The sequence below is a fragment of the Rattus rattus genome, chromosome 16 (genome assembly GCF_011064425.1).
Source record: "Rattus rattus isolate New Zealand chromosome 16, Rrattus_CSIRO_v1, whole genome shotgun sequence".
Lineage (NCBI taxonomy): Eukaryota > Metazoa > Chordata > Mammalia > Rodentia > Muridae > Rattus > Rattus rattus.
In genome coordinates this window covers 15,760,135-15,776,618 of record NC_046169.1, presented here as the reverse complement: position 1 = coordinate 15,776,618, position 16,484 = coordinate 15,760,135, and the positions used below count along the sequence as shown (strand labels likewise).

The 16,484-nt window shown below is 40.1% G+C and overlaps 1 protein-coding gene and 1 pseudogene across 1 annotated transcript in view; one reads left to right on the top strand and one right to left on the bottom strand.

Annotated features, from left to right (window-relative positions):
• The window catches only part of LOC116885726, a 34,026-nt pseudogene extending 28,857 nt beyond the window's left edge, over positions 1 to 5,169 (top strand).
• The window catches only part of LOC116885902 (NXPE family member 3-like), a 460,690-nt gene that overhangs the window by 333,331 nt on the left and 110,875 nt on the right, over positions 1 to 16,484 (bottom strand). The window lies entirely within an intron of this gene.

Here is a 16,484-nt window from a genome sequence, read left to right as displayed (position 1 = left end):
AAAAATAGTGTCTTGTTGGGGCTGTATTGCTCTGATAAAACATTAAAATTGTAGTTAAGGAAGAAATTCTTTTTGTTTCATGTTTTAGCCTGAGCTTAAACTCTACCACTTAAAATCAGGCTAAAAATAGAAAGCAGAAAGTTTGGGGCAGAAAATTACAAAGAACCCAGGGGATAATGGAACTTACATGCTTGCTTTTCATGTTTGGCCAGGATGCTTTCTGAAGAAATGTTATATCAGTTGTCCAGTAGTAGCCACACCTGCACTGAGTTGTCCCATCCCACATCATTCAATCAAGAAAATACACCAAAACATTGTCCATAGGTCAACCTTATGGTTGCTTTTCCTTTTGCAAGACTATTTTCTCCAGATGTTTATACATTGTGTCAGGGTGTCAGAAACCAAAAGCACATGTATCATCTCCAAAAGCCACCCAATAGGAATAATCTATTGCCTACTCTATGTACACATGCTCATCCAGGATCATAGCTCTTTTACTTACAAGAGTCAAGAAAATGAAATATCTTCCAAATTCATCAACTGATGAATGGATAATTAAACTATATACATATCCATATAAAAGAATAATTTATCTATGAATATGAAAATACTACACTCCCAGGAAAATGAATGTTAATGCAAATAAAATTGTGTGAGGTAATGCAGGCAAAGAAATAACAGTGCCATAAACAATCATATATATGTGTGTATATATATCTATATCTATATATGTATATGTACTCTTTAAAACTTAAGATATGGTTTTAAATTGAGTATGTATAGAAGTCAGGAAACTACAAGTGGTTCATAATGCTGAGAACAAATGATTTAAAAATATAATAATGAAAAAACAAGGACTTGGAGAGTGCGGTCCATAATTGATTAGAAGAAAAGAGGAAGAATGGAGGAACATAACTAATACTAACATCTTTTCACAATGTCATAAATCAACCCACACTGGCTGAAGCTTCAGAACCTGTACTTTATAGACAAAGAATTTCACTGGAGCAATCCTATATGGAGAGACAGTGCATGGCAGGTTCACCACTAGCTATCAAGTAAAAAGCCACAAGCCACATATATGCTACAATCTTTCAATGGGTTAGTCAATGGAGTAATAGAGACAACCCCAAATACTTGGTAATTCTTCACAACTTAATCTTAAGTTCCTATTGCTCTTGTAGAAATCACATATCTGAGACATCAACAATGAGAAAGCACGCAGAAACTGACCAAGAGGTTTTCTTCCTGCTGATTAGTGGACAGAAGATTAGAAGGTGTCTAAGCACAACACTTTGGATAATATGTATGAAGAAGCTTATTGTGGTATAGAGGGAATTTCAGAGAGAAAACATCTAATATGGAGGGAAGGTCATTAAGACACAGGAAGCTCTAAAGCAGCTTAAGTAACAAATGTCACAGTGAATATCCTTAATCTCAGTACGTAACATTCTTAACGCCTTCAGAGACTCTGTGAAAATGTCCAGATACATTAGAACACTCGCTGCCAACATGAATAGAAGCAGGATGGATTAAAGTTAGAACGTTTTTAAATAAAAGCTCAGTGAAGAAAAAGAGATAAGCCCAGATCCCTGAGAAAACAAGAACCATGTGAGGTTTCTGGAGACACTATGCACCCTGTGATGTTGTCAGGAAGCTGTGCTAAGATCTCCAAGTTTCTAGGTTTTTTATCACCTCTTTTGAGGTGAGCTTGTGATTTTGGATGTTTATGAATTATGTCTCAAATACTTGTCTAGTAGTGTGACAAAAAATGATTTCCAAGACAGCATATAAAAGAAATTATTTAGGGTCTCATAGTTTCATAGCATAGTAGATTCCCTTCAAAAAATCATGATGAGCAAGGAAGTACATTCTAAACTACAATGTTCTAGCTGTCACTCAAAACTACTTCTGATCCAGAGGCATCACAGGAAAGATGAAGAAAAAGGAAGAGAGAGAGAGAGAGAGAGAGAGAGAGAGAGAGAGAGAGAGAGAGAGAGGTGGAGAAGGTAGAAACAGAGGCATACAGAGACACATAGCGAGACACCAAGAACAGAAATGAAGTCAATGGTATGGTTAAGATATAGAGCCCCCATTATCTGAGAAGCTGTTAGTATTTTCAATTAACTATTAAAAGCAACGTCAACTTTTAATGGTATGAATTGTAGGGTAAGTAGCACATTCTACATATTGCTCCATGGTCCATGATCGAGTCAAAGACCACCTAATCAATACCCCAATATTAGGTCACAAAAGCCTTCTTTTGATTAGTTGCTGAAGGCTATCCAAAAGTCTACCAATGTATATAGCCTCTTCTGTTGACCTGGGTTCTGGCCAAGAGGTGCAATGTAAACTCCTATTGCTGAATATACATAGCACTTCATGAACAGGTCCAGAGTCTCCTGAGCTAGGACTGACATAAATGACTTCTCCTGAGTAGTAGCTTTCATAACAGAAGGCATCATGCAAGCTTCTGAAGAAGAGAAGTAACAGCCAGACCTACCCACTTATGATACCTATAAACCATTGTAACAACTAGCATGCCAGGATGATCCCGTCGGTTCTGTGTCACTACACATACCTTGATGGAGCTCATCATTTCCATATCTGGACATAACATGGGCTTGTGAAGATAGATAGTATATCTTTATTTGAAATTGAGTTATAGTCATACCCGCACCTAAGGTTAGTCTCCACTTATCATCAAGAAGATCACTTTCCAACCCATAGAGTTCATTACAGAATACCACAACCCCTCAGAATATAGAGCTGTAGACAGTCCCAATAGTAGAGATATCTACAAAACACACATGAAATCATACACCTAAGGTTTCTAAAGCATTGTGAAAGAGGAGGAAGGAATATTTTAACAGCCATAGTACCAACAAGTTTAGTACAACATATATCTGCCTGTAATATCAAAAACTGTACATAAAGGCTAATCAATATGTGTACCCAAAGGTAAACTGAAACACTTTACATGTAAAATAGCTAATTTAAAGTGGACAGAAGACACCACATTGGTCTCAGTACTACACAAAATACTGCTGATAACTTGCCAAATTATAAAATGGGAATGGGGAAGCTAGAATAATGAACACACTCCAACAATAATTTCTATGAATTAAAAATAAATTAACATTATGTGGTAGAAATTAAAAATCGTATAAAGGAAAGTCACGCTCCCCATTTTATCATAGTGTATTTTCCTTTCATTTCCTAGGTAGTCTGCAAATCGTCTTCCTAGGGGTACTTAGATGACTACCTAGTACCTCAGTTAAACCAACAGGGTCTAGGTTTTAGGAATCTAACTTAGTGCAAGAAAAAATGTGTTTTGTACTGTTCCAATATTCACATTTGGTTATGTAGTTCACCAAATCAACTTTAAAAAAAAGAATTTACGTCACCTTCCAGCTCACAATTTATCATGAAGGGAAGTTATAGAATAAAGTCAAGGCAGGAATCTGAATGCAGAAACTAAAGGAGAGCCCATGGACCTGCTTACTACCTTGCTCCCCATAGCCCATTTAATGTATTTGTTAAAATAAAGGAGGATGAATCTCCAAAGTTGGCAAAGGCCACAAGTGGGGAGAACCACCAACTACAATCATTAAGACAATACCTCACAGACTTGCCTATGGCCAACCAGATGGAGGCATTTTCTCATTTGATATTCCCATTTCAAATGTGCCTTCATTTTGTTCTAAGTTAAGAAAACAATAACCAGCATCAGAGATGATATTTTGGAAATATAAATTTGATGGTTGCTAGTTCATTATGCCTTCATATCAATAAATGGGATTTGCAAAGACCTCAGCATGTTTTTGGGTCTTTGACTTTCTCTCACATGAGACAAATATAATAATAGTGTCCAACAGGTGTCTTCATGCTGCAGAGAACATAAGATTCAATGTTCTAGATGTAACAGTAAATAACATTTCCCTTCATGGATTCCTCAGTACAAATTACCATAGCGTAGTGTATATATTATAAGAATAAATATAGTGCTTTAATTAGGAGATAAGAAAAAAGTGCCATGAATACACATTAGAAATGAAAAAGAAAACACATTTGCTTATTTACATGATTTGTATTTATTGGATATAGTCTTGAAAGAAGAAACATGTTGTTACCACTTTCCACCTGTGCACAGAAAAGTACTTGGCTTACATTTCAGAATGAGAAACATTCAGGCATGGTAGTGTACAAAGAGGAAAGATGTCGAGGTTGTAGTGTCATGTCACATTGCATTTCTTGCCAGATATTGATCAGTGTGTGAAATGTACAGAGGACCACTATGCCAACACAGATCGGACTCTCTGCATCCAAAAGGCTGTGACGTTTCTGGCTTTGGAAAACCCCCTGGGGATGACACTCGCCAGCATGGCCCTATGCTTTTCCATCCTCACCTCATCTGTCCTGGGGATTTTTGTAAAGCACCAAAACACTCCTGTGGTGAAGGCAAATAACAGTACTCTCAGCTACATCTTGCTCATCTCCCTCACCTTCTGCTTTCTTTGCTCATTTCTATTCATTGGTCAGCCCAACGCAGTCACCTGCATCCTGCAGCAGACCACGTTTGGAGTTGTTTTCACAGTGGCTGTTTCTACTGTCTTGGCAAAAACCATTACAGTCATCCTGGCCTTCAAGAGCACAGCTCCAGGAAGAAGGTTGAGGTGGTTGCTTATATCAGGAGCACCGAAATTCATCATTCCCATCTGTACACTAATACAAATTGTCCTCTGTGGAATCTGGCTGGGAATATCTCCTCCATTTGTGGACACAGATGCACACTCTGAACATGGTCATATCATTATTATGTGCAACAAGGGCTCAGTAACAGCCTTCTACTGTGTGCTGGGATACCTTGGAGCTCTGTCCCTAGTGAGCTTCACAGTAGCTTTTATGGCCAGGAACCTGCCTGACACCTTCAATGAAGCCAAGTTCTTGACCTTCAGCATGCTGGTGTTCCTCAGTGTTTGGATCACATTTCTCCCTGTCTACCACAGTACTAAAGGAAAGATCATGGTGGCTGTGGAGGTCTTCTCCATCTTGGCCTCCAGCACAGGTCTTCTAGGTTGTATCTTTATCCCCAAATGTTATATTATTCTTGCAAGACCTGACATGAACTCATTGAAATGCAGACGAAATAGAGTTCAGTGGAAATAAGAGGGTTTTTGAATACCTCATATTTCTTTTAGAGTTTGGAGTCCTCAAAATAAAGTTTATCAGGTTAAAAACTTGTATATCTTTGACACATGCCAGAAGATTTAGTGAGTGATTAGCTATTCTGTGGTTTGTAACATTAGAGTGTTTTATGTCAAGGACTACATTATCTTGAGCTCTTTTAGCCATTTAATCAGCCAGCTAGCTACAACTCATCTCTCTATGTTAAGTTCTAGTAAAATTAACAGCATGGTACAGTTATGTACCAAAACAGAGGCTTAGATAATAAAGGAAAATATTGTACAATTTACCATAAATAGATTTACAAGTTTTATTGTAACTTGACCACAAACTTGTTCCTGTCATATAATTTTAAACAGTCTTTATTTGTATATTAATGCATTCTATTATATAAAAGGACAGGAGAAAGGTACCATTATATCTGAACACAGTATTTGAAGTAACCTGTATTCTCAGGCAATGGTCACTGGTATTTGTTGCAAATATAAAGTTTTCCATACAATATTTGAGGTAAATTTTTTGTATGTTTGATTATTTGTAACTTCAGCAACTTTGCAATACTAAAAACATGTTCCTTTCCAGTCAGAAGAATTACAACATCAGAAGTCATGACTACATGACATGTTAAATTTACTAGAATATAACTTCATAATAAAATCATGTTTTTGGCATATGTATGATAGTATTGACAGAGAATACTAACCTAATAGGAAGGATCCATCTCAATGCTTGGAACTACATCCCGTGGACAAAATTTCAGTGGTGACTATAAAGAGAAAGTAACTTAAGCAATATTCAGGAATATTCAGGAATCTCTTTTCTAAATTAGATGTAACTTAACCATCTTCTTCAGACTCTAGGAGACATGAATTTTCTCTTGTGACATATTGCTCCCTATATCGAGATTTGGAATAACCCGACTAATAAAATTATGTGCTTAATGTTAAACAATATAATAGTTTTATAGTAAAAGGGCCATTTTGTCAAAAGCACCAATATTCATTGAATCCCCATCAAAATCTTTTCAAATTAGAGAATTGTAAAATTCATTTCAAATAAAAAAAATCCAGATAGCAAAACCCTTCTTAACAACTTCAGACTCCTGGAGTACATAGAAAAAGTGATTTTGGTATTAAAAATGGTGCCTGGTTTTAATCCAGTGAAAACTAGGAGGTCAAAATGGTGCATGGAGGTCAGAAGAAGAATGCAAACTGGCACATTATTGTCGCCCTGTCCAAGTGGATCAAAGACCTCCACATAAAACCATAAACACTCAAACTACTAGGAAGAAAAGTAGAGAACAGCCTAAAATACATGGGCACTGGAGAAGTTTTCTTGACAAAACACCAATGGCTTATACTCCAAGAATAAGAATTGAAAAATGGGCCTCATAAAACTGCCAAGCTTCTGTAAGGCAATGAGCACTATAATTAGGACAAAATGGCAACCAACAGATTGGGAAAAGATCTTTATCAATCCTGTATCTGGTAAGGGGTTAATATCCAATATGTACAAAGAACTCAAGAAGTTAGACTCCAGAGAGTGAAATAACCCTATTAAAAATTGGATACAGAGCTAAACAAAGAATTCTCAACTGATGGATATCGAATGGCTGAGAAGTACCTAAACAAATTTTCACAATCCTTAGTCATCTTTGAAATGCAAATCTAAACAACCCTGAGATTCCACCTCACTCTAGTCAGAATGGCTAAGATAAAGGCTCCGGTGATAACAAATGCTGGCAAGGATATAGAGAAAGACGAACACTCCTCCATTGTTGGTGGGATTGAAGCTGGGACAACCATTCTGGAAATCAGTCTAGAGATTCTTCAGAAATTTGAATATAACACTGCCTGAGGACCCAGCTGTACCAATCCTGAGCATATACCGAAGAGATGCTCCAACATACAACAGACACATTTTCCACTGTGTTTCTAGCAGCCTTTTTTATAATAGCCAGAAGCTGGAAAGAACCCAGATGCCCTTCAACAGAGGAATGGATACAGAAAATGTAGTACATCTACACAATGGAGTACTACTCAACTAATAAAAACAATAACCTTTTCTTTCCTTCCATTTTTATTAAATTGGGTATTTCTTATTTACATTCCAAATGTTATTCCCTTTCCTGGTTTCCAGGCCATCAGCCCCCTAATCCCTTCCCCTCCCCTTCTATATGGGTGTTCCCCTCCCAATCCACTCCCCGTTACTGCCCCTCCCAATAATCCCAGAGAGTGGGGGTCCAGCCTTGGAAGGACCAAGGGCTTCCCCTTTCACTGGTGCCCCTACAAGGCTATTCATTGATACCTATGAATTTGGAGCCCAGGGTCAGTCCATGTATCATCTTTGGGCAGTTGCTTAGTCCCTGGAAGCTCTACTTAGTTGGTATTGTTTCTATTATGGGGTCTCAAGCCCCTTCAGCTCTTTCAATCCTTTCTCTGATTCTTCCAAGAGGGGTTCTGTTCTTGGTTCAGTAGTTAACTGCTGGTGGTCACCTCTGTATTTGACATATTCTGGCTGTGTCTCTCAGGAGAGATCTATATCCGGTTCCTGTCAGCCTGGACTTCTTAGCTTCATCCATCTTATATAGTTTGGTGTCTGTATATGTATGGGCCACATGTGGGTCAGGCTCTGAATGGCTGTTCCTTCAGTCTCTGTCCTAAACTTTGCTTACCTATCCCCTGCTATGTGTATTTTTCTTCCCCTTTTAAAGAAGGAGTGAATCATCCACATATTGGTGATCTTTCTTGAGTTTCATGTGGTCTGTGCATCTAGCATAATTCGAGCATTTGGGTTAATATCCACTTATCAATGAGTGCATATCATGTGTCTTTTTCTGTGATTGGGTTACCTCACTCAGGATGATATTATCTAGTTCCATCCATTTGCCTATGAATTTCATAAAGTCGTTGTTTTTGATAGCTGAGTAGTATTCCACTGTGTAGATGTACCACATTTTCTGCATCCATTCCTCTGTTGAAGGGCATCTGGGTTCTTTGCAGCTTCTGGCTATTATAGATAAGGCTTCTATGAACATAGTGGAGCATGTGTCTTTGTTGTATGTTGGAGCATCTTTTGGGTATATGCTCAGGAGAGAGTGGTATCTTTGGGTATCCAATTTTCTGCCCAAGAGAGGAGAGAATGTGGATAGCTTTCCCCACCTGGGTCCCCATATATATATATACAGATACCAAATTTAGACAATATTGATGAAGCCAAGAAATACGTGCTGACAGGAGCCTGATATGCCTGTCTCCTGAGAGGCTCAGCCATAACAAGAAAAATACAGAGGCAAATGCTAGCAGCAAAGCATTGAACTGAGAATCGAGTTCCCATTGGAGAAATTAGAGAAAGGATTGAAAGAGGCAAAAGTACTTGTAACACCATAAGAACTGTAATACCATGCAACCGGAGCTTCCAGGGACTCAAGCACTACACAAAGATTACACATAAACAGACACATGGCTCCAGCTGCATATGTAACATTGATGTTTTGGGTCATCAATGGCAAGGGAAGCCCTTGTTCCTGCCAAGGGTAGACCCCAGTGTAGGAAAATGTCAGGACAGAGAGGCAGGAATGGGAGGTGTTTGGGGAGGGGCAACAATTGTATAGAAGAAGTATAGGGGCATTGGCTAGGGGGGTTATGGACAGGAAACCAGGAAAGATTTGAAATATAAATAAAAGGAATCCAATAACATAAAACAAACAAACAAGAAAATGAAAAAAAGACAAGGGGGATTTTTCAAGGTGATAAATCAAGGTCATAACATCGTCTAAATTTATTTGAAGGGAAGTATTTCAAAAAATGTATTATTGGAAAAACAATAGTATATGACAGTGAGATATCTCAGCTCAATGATCTGGGTGTAACTCCTGGGTACCCAAGAGGATTACAGGGAAAACTGACTCTGGACAATTGTCCTCTGTCTCTCAGGGTCACCCACAGGCTCCTGGTGATACAGACTTTGTTTCTTCCAAGCTAACAGACCACCAGGTGCCTGGTTCTCTCACCAGGAAAGAGAGTTTATATCAGTGTAGTGATTGGTGACCACACATCAGGATCTCAATTTACATATTCTTCTTCTGTTGTTTTGGGAATCACAACATGCATGGCTGCAGGATTGTTCTGTGAAACATCCCTGTTCTCTGGCAGGGATAGGAAGATAACCCCTCTTCTGCCATGTGGGCTCTGATGTCCAGTCCTCAGAACCCATGTCTTCCTCTGTGTCTCTGGCCCTGAGAGCCTGACTGTGCTGTTCCCTGTTTGGTCTTGGAGTTAAAGATACTTTTTAATAAGTGTGGGAGAGAATGTTGTGCAACTCAGGGAGACATTTCAGGGCAAGGAGAAAATACAATTGTGTCCAAACCCTGAAAATAACATTCTGAGAACAGCAGAGTAGGAATGGTTTTTTTTTGCTCTGGTCAGCATGTACAGGAGCAAGGAGACTGTACGACCCCACCACCACTAGCCTTGAAGTAGTCATAGCAAAATGGCCAAATTATAGGTCTAACTTCCTTTCTTCCCACTAGGACATACCAAGCAAGCATCTGGAATTTCTCTTTATGCAAATGAAGTTTTACCAGAACCTCAGCACCAGCCAATACTGTATACTCCCCTCTGTAACTAATAATCACTCAGGAGGGTTCATACAGCCCTGTAACCCTGCCTCCTAACGCCCAGTGAAAGGCAGCTGTTTCACTGAAAACATCTCAGAGAAGCCTATTTCTCCACAGGACTCAATCTAGAAGAGATCCTGTGAACCTACCAAATTATTCTTTCCCTGAGATATGGGCCCTGGAGTCATGTTTCCTCCGAACATTCTTGAAGTGTTCACAGGCAGGATGCCATGATGGTGGTCTGTCAAGACATCTATAGGAGTCCATTTTTTAGGTTCATGTCACAGGCATCTGCACACACCAACAAGGTGCTTAAAGGAAGTTGTTCAAATGGTCTTATCAATTCCCAGGTTCTTTCCCATTGTTCAAAGTTAAAAGCACAGAAATGCTCACAGTGAAGACTTAACACAGAGCCAACATTCTGAAATCACATAGATACCTCATCCCCTGTTGAAGGCACTTAGGGAGACTGGATCTCTGATCTGCCACAAGTGAACATTATGGTCCAACTGGGAAAAACCATTGGCTTATACCCTGGCTAACAATGTTTATAACATGTGTTCCCTAGCTTGGGGTAGTCAGTAGAAATAGGTACTGTAGGAAATTGGGCATAAAACATGCCTGTCATCCCAATTATTGACAGATATTGATGGGAGATTATCAATTGAAGCACGGCTTCTCAACCTGTGGGTCACAACCTCTTACAGGGTAGAACTACCCTTTTACAGGAATGGCATGGCAGATACCCTGCATATAATATGTTTGTATTATGATCACAACAGTAGATGGATAACAGTGATATAATAACAATGAATTAATTTTATGATTGGAGTCAACCAAATGGGGAAAAGGTGTCACTACATTGGGAAGGCTGAGAATCACTGAATTGAAGGCTATTCTTAGCACCTCTTTGAGGCCAGCCTCCATTACATGAAACTTCATCATGAAACCAATAGCAAAGTGAACCAAATCTGTAAATCATCAAAAAGTTATGGAGTAAGGTCATCAGTTAGATCCCTTTTGGTTGGAGGTGGAGACCCTGAGGATCCTACCAGTTATCTCTCCAGATTTACATAAAGATTGTTGGTGACTGTCAATATCTTATTTTTTCTTTGGTTGTTTGGTTTTGTTTTGTTTTTGATAATGGGGTCTCTAAGGTGGCCCTGGAATTCAGAGAATCTCCTGCTGCTGCATCTGACAGAATGGGATGAAGTCCTGACAGCCATGCCTGGTTAAAAATACTCTTTTGTTTTTGTTCATTTCTTTGGTTTTGGTTTGGCTCTTTAAACTACATGCATAACACTGAGGAGAGAGGGGGAGTTTCTTTGTTTCTCTGAACACAAACTCAATGATTCATGTAAATAAATGCTTCTGTCCTGGCAATCAGCAGAAGTTGGGAGACCTCATTCCAGAAGAGACTGAGCTGGACCCAGTTGCACTCGCTGGGAATTTATGACACAGTATAGAGTCCCTTCTTGGGAACTACCCTGGGCAGAGGTGCAGGCAGGTATTTATGCTGAGGTGGGCAGCAGATAAGGAAGATGAAGATGATGATGTCATCCTAGGGGAGAAACATGAGGTCAGATGGCAGCAGGGCAACTATGCAATTGTAAAGCTTCAGTTTCAGCCTGAGCCTCCTGTCTGGACCACCTGCCAACTCCTTCCACCACCCTCTCTAGCATCTTCACTACTTTCCCCATGCCCCAGTCTGGGTGGCTTAGTTTGGAGACACACTTTGTGTCTGTGTGTTGTCACTTAAAAAGGAAGATCATTGATCATGTGGGTAAGGAGGTAATGACAAGAATAGAGAATAGTCGGGGTGCTTAATGAGGTTATCTGCTGGGTCAGGAAACACAGAGACTGTAGTATGTGGTATTTGAGGGATGTCTCTGGAATGGAAGGGTCACAGACAAAAAGGAAGTGTTCAGCCTCTTCTATCCCACTGCTACTATTGTACAACCAAGTTGGGTATAAAATCAGAGAGTCTGAATGCTGTGGACACTGGAGTCTGAACAATCACCAACCTTGGGCTGGGAGGGGCTGTAGTTACTCAGGATGGAAAAGTAGAAATTTGGTGGCATAAGAGCTGTGAAAGGGTCCTTGCATGATTCTTGTCAGCATGAAGATGCATGTATGTGCAAGAGTGTGTTCATGTATATGGAGGACAGAGGGCAACCTCAGGCATTACTACTGAGGACACCATCCAACATGAATAGACATCTTGGGTTTTTTGTTCGTAGGTTTTGTTGTTTGGTTGGGTTTTTCTGTGTACTTGTTTTGCTTTTCGATTTTATTTTGGTTTTTGGGAAAAAGATCTCACTGTATAGCCCTTGCAGACAAGGCTATCATCAAACTTACAAGGATCTATTTTCCTTTGTCTCTGTCTCCCATATATGACCATTGAGGGCATGCAATAACATTCCTAGACCATTATAGGTTTAATTGTTTACCTTTCATTTAATATTTATTCTGTGCATGGCAGGGTGCCTATGTGCCACTGAAGTCTTGGTTCCCACCCTCCAGTTGGACATACCCCATGGTCACATGGTTCACAAAAGCTCCCTGTGTGCATGCAAAACCACAGGCTGTGCTTCCACAGAAAGTGCCCTGCCCCTGAGAAAGCAACATGGCTACATGACAGAGTCACTGCTATTGTTAAAACAGGATAGCAGTCCAGGAGACTGATTAAACCACACTGGACAGAATCATACCCAAGAGAAGGGTCCCAAGCAGATTCTGCTGAGTCCAGGCGCTAGGACAGAGACCATGACTTGGGATTAAGGTGCCAGCATATAGCAGCAGTATGGAAGGCCACATGGGGCAGGTAGGATCCTGGAGAATTCACCAGAGCCTATTGTGTAAAAATGCTTGGATCTAGCATCTGACAATGACAATATTTTCAGTCGCAGCTCCTTCTTGGGTAGGTTAACAAGCAGATGACCTTTACCTAGAGATGGCAGACAGTAAAGATAATCTGGAGTAGAGCATCCTTGTGGACATCACTGATGCTAAATATGTGGTTCCTGTTCTTGAGTGCTCACTTGCCTGGCATGCAAAGAACTGAAGGGGATATGTAGGACTTCAAGGTCATTCTTGGATAGGAAATGGAGATCCTCAATAGCAAGTAGAGGTGTGGACAAGAAGATGGAGCACAGAGCAGAGGGAGCATTCTTACAGCCTGCTGGGCTTGCCTTGGTACCATGTAGCATGGGATTGGAGCTGGTATCTCCTCTGGTTGAACTCGTTGACAGCAGACCTTCCAGGATGCAGGCTGAGCTATGCAGGCTGGGCCTGGAGAGTAGAACATAGTTCTGAGATTGCAGGTAGAGATGTATATCCGAAGATCAAGCCCAGATAGAATCAATGTTACTGTTTCTTTTTTCATCATTGCCCTATGCTTTGGTCAATGTAAGTAACCTTGAATTTATACTTGTGTTTTGGGTCATCCTTCCAGGAGAAAAATCATTTTTGACGCTATGTAACATGGGCATACATTAAAATCTGCAGTTTTCCCATTGAATCTGTTAGCCTTTCTGTGTCTCTTTGCTCCTACCAAGAAAACGCTGAGAGACCTGGTATAAGCAAGGACAGTTGGGCCAAACAGGTGAGTGGACAGAACTAGTGAAGACCATATTTATTGATGTATCTTAAACACCCACAAAGACAAACAAAACACATTTCCTGGAAGTCTCCCAGCTCCCAATCCTTTGACACATGGTATTTTCCTCATATATCACCAAGAACACTTCTCTTTGCAACAGATAGAGATGATTCTAGAAAACGGAGAAACAATCAAAACACAATGTTGTGGCACTAAGTCACAATGCATATGTGTGTAAAACATTCTGGCACCTAAACCTGAGGAAACATTGACTATGAAATAGGATAAATCTGTAAATGCCCGAGGATCAGGGAGGTGTTGTGTTATTATGTCTTCTATTAATGTCAGAATTAAAATACATTAATTTTTACCAACATGGCTTCCAAACATGAGCTGAACAAGGACAGTGCCAGTAGATATGCAAAATGGCTGGGGGATTCATGTTGTGCAATGATTTCAATGTGCTTTGAAGAATAATTTTTTTGTGCTGTTCCTAGAACATGTGTAGTTTGTGGCTATGAAGTGATTTTGTTCTAATAGAAAAACTTTGTCTTATGTAGTATTAAGTGTTTATGAGAAAACATAAATTGTTGGAGCTGGTCTTTTGCTTCAACCAAACTCTCTCAGTGTCTGTGTCTCCCATGTTTACTGAATTTTATCATTGTATTAGAGCATGTGCTCCTGAGAATTATTAACATTTTCCCATGATTCAGGAATTATTTACCTATAATATTTACATTTTTATTTCTGCAGCTTTAACATTTAATTTAAGAAAATTACTAAAGATAAAAGGGGTTACTTTAGTTTTTGTTTTTCAAATTTGCAGCTTTTTAGTCTACACTTCAAATTTAAGATACATTTTTAACAGTTCTTCTGGAGACTATGGAAATCTGAACTAGAAAAGAAACCTAGATGCAGAATATTACATTGTACATTTCTTGGATTTTCCATAAGGTCTTGGATATAAAGTTAAATCAAGACAATTTTCTTCAAACATTTTACAAAAATCAAGAATGGATAAATTAATGGGGAAAAGAGGGAAAGAGGTATGGGAATCTTGTTGGCATACTTCTTAGAAAATTTTAACCAAAATTTGATTCCAGTATTTTTACATTGTCATACTCATAGAACATAATATGTGGGCATTTGAGGATTGTTTCCACCATCAAAATTATTTTAAATGAATTTCAGAGAAGGAACTGAAAATTTATTCTCCACCATGGTTCACCATATGCTCATGTCGCACATTATACATATAGAGATCAAAGACTTATTTACATATAGTTTGGAAGAAATATATGTATTAAGTGTTCTATGGTGCCAGATATACACATAGTACTCTTATCTTAAGATTATATGTGTGATTTTTCATAGTTTTGTGCCTTTTTGATGATAAGAGGTAAACTTTGTTTAAAATATTACATTATAAAGAAAATATGTACAATTTTGTTAGAAGTTGAATATGAGTTCAAATATCTGAACTGACCAAACTCAATTATAAAAATGGATTAAGAGTTCTCTGCACCCAAATCCCGTGGGAGGGAGAGCTAAACCTTCAGAGAGGCAGACACGCCTGCGAAACCAGAAGAGACTGCTCTCTACACACATTGCTGATTCCAGAGGAAAACACCGGAGGCCATCTGGAACCCTGGTGCACGGAGGCTCCCGGAAGAGGCGGCGCAGATCTTCCCGGTCGCTGCCACGCCCCGAGAGCCGGGTGGGCAGAACCCCTGGCGAACTCGAGCCTCGGGGCCACAGGTAAGACTAACTTATCTGCTGCAAGTGACTTGCCTGGTGAACTCAAGACAAAAGGATCAGAATAGCACTCGTCTGAACTCCAGTCTGGCCAAACCGGAAGATGCCCACCCGCGGATGACAGAACACAGCAGCTCTCTGCTCCCAGGACCCGTGGGAGAGATACGTTACTCCCTGGGTGGGTGGGCACTCCTGAGGCTGCAGAGCGGAAGAGACCACCAACACTGCCCACCCCTGCCCATCCCTGACCCAAGAGGAAACTGTACAAGGCCTCTGGGTTCCTGTGGGGAGGGGGAGCAGCAGGAGCCCTGCCTGAGACACCTTGGCCGGATCCTGAAGGGAAACAGACGGGTAAACAGTTCTCTGCACCCAAATCCCGTGGGAGGAGGCTAAACCTTCAGAGAGGCAGACATGCCTCTGAAACCAGAAGAGACTGCTCTCTGCACACATTACTGATTCAGAGGAAAACACGGAGGCCATCTGGAACCCTGGTGCCTGGAGGCTCCCGGAAGAGGCTGGCAGAATCTTCCTGGTGGCTGCCATCCATGGAGAGCCGTGGCAGGGGCTCCCCATGCCAACTTGAGCCTCGGGGCCACAGGTAAGACCAACTTTTCTGCTGCAAGTGACCTGCCTGGTGAACTCAAGGCACAGGTCCACAGGAACAGCTGAAGACCTGTAGAAAGGAAAAACTACACGCCCGAAAGCAGAACACTCTGTCCCCATAACTGACTGAAAGAGAGGAAAACAGGTCTACAGCACTCCTGACACACAGGCCTATAGGACAGTTTAGCCACTGTCAGAAATAGCAGAACAAAGTAACACTAGAGATAATTTGATGGCGAGAGGCAAGCGCAGGAACCAACAACAGAAACCAAGACTACATGGCACCGCCAGACCAATTCTCCCATCAAAACAAACATGGAATATCCAAACACACCAGAAAAGCAAGATCTAGATTCAAAATCATATTTGATCATGATGCTGGAGAACTTCAAGAAAGACATGATGAACTCCTTAGAATGAACAAATGAAAGCCTACAGAGAGGAATGTAAAAATGCATGAAAGAATTCCAGGAAAACATAAATAAACAAGTAGAAGCCCATACAGAGGAGACAAAAAAATCCTGAAAGAATTAAAGAAAAAACACAATCAAACAGTGGAAGGAATTAAAAATGGAAATAAAGCAATCAAGAAAAACACATGGAAACAACCCTGGATATAGAAAAACCAAAGAAAGAGACAAGAGGCTGTAGATACAAGCTTTACCAACAGAATACAAAGAGATGGAAGAGAATCTCAGGGTGAAGATTCCATGAAATCAT